The sequence below is a fragment of the Colobus angolensis genome, unplaced genomic scaffold (genome assembly GCF_000951035.1).
Source record: "Colobus angolensis palliatus isolate OR3802 unplaced genomic scaffold, Cang.pa_1.0 Scaffold112, whole genome shotgun sequence".
Classification (NCBI taxonomy): domain Eukaryota; kingdom Metazoa; phylum Chordata; class Mammalia; order Primates; family Cercopithecidae; genus Colobus; species Colobus angolensis.
Window position 1 is genome coordinate 9279405 of NW_012112253.1, and position 1236 is coordinate 9280640.

The following is a 1236-nucleotide window of genomic DNA, read 5'->3' on the forward strand; positions in this document are numbered from 1 at the left end:
GACCTCAGGTGGTCCATGTACCTCAGCCTACCAAAGTGCTGGGATTATAGGTGTGAGCCACCACGCCTGGCCAACAGGAGACTTTTCTCTGTTGTTAATTCATTTATTCGATCATTTATTTCTATCAGTCAGGATTCATGGATGTTTATTTTGTACTTTGGGCTATAATTTAATACTTTTTTTTTTCCTCAAATTCTTCCAGTGTTGGCCATTGGGAAATCTTTCAGTTGGTTCCTTTGATACTCCCATCGCTGTGAATTTTTTTTTTTTTAACACTTTCTTACTTTCTGTTGATGCTCCAAACTTATTTGTGTTTTTTCTCTCCCAGTTTTAGAATCAACCATTTCTCTGGTTCTTTGGAGAGTGGTGTTAGAAATCAAGATCCAAGATCTGGGCATTAGGTGTGCTCATTGCTAGTGGAATGTGGTTGCTTCTAGGCTGTCTCAGCTGACAGAGCAAGAAGATTCATGTATATTTACTAACTTGTGATACATATGTATCTCTAACTGTTTCTATATGTAATCACTGTATCTATATTAAGCAAAACATGAGTTTATGCTTAAGTCACCAATTCTAATCCATCACCATATGGATCATTCTAGCCGCTTACCCTCGGTTATCTCTAGCCTCCAACTCCAAGAGTAAGAAACCTGACTCCTATGATCTCTTGTCCATTTACCTATTTAACTCCAATATACATGTATATCTGTATTAGAATTGTTAACCTGTATCTCCACCTTGTCCAGTTTTTAACAGTTGGTAATTATCATCATTTTAAATTTTGCTACACAGAAACTTTCTAACTTTGAATAATATACTTTGATATTTATTTCAGATTCCATTGTTACTTGGCAATGATCTCTTTGTTTTGTAAAAAAGGATATCAGTGCCTTTTCTCATCTCATCTCCCTTCCACCATCTAATTTCTGTCAGTTGTACATTCATTTTTAAATTATCAAGGATTAATATTTAAATTATTCTCTGTAGCCAAAATTAGGTCTTTGGGCTATATCAGTAGGTTGATTACAAGAGAGTAAAATTTAAAAACAGCATTTATACTGCTAGGACTATATAAAGACTGCCCATTAAAAAATCTGGCTGTGTGTAAGATTATATTTCTTTCTGTATAATTCAAGAATGCATTTTTCACTTTTTAATTTAGTTTTTATTATTGTAGCTGTAAGCCTTTCTCAAATGTCAGTAACCATTGGTTGTCCATTCCTATTTAAGAATGAA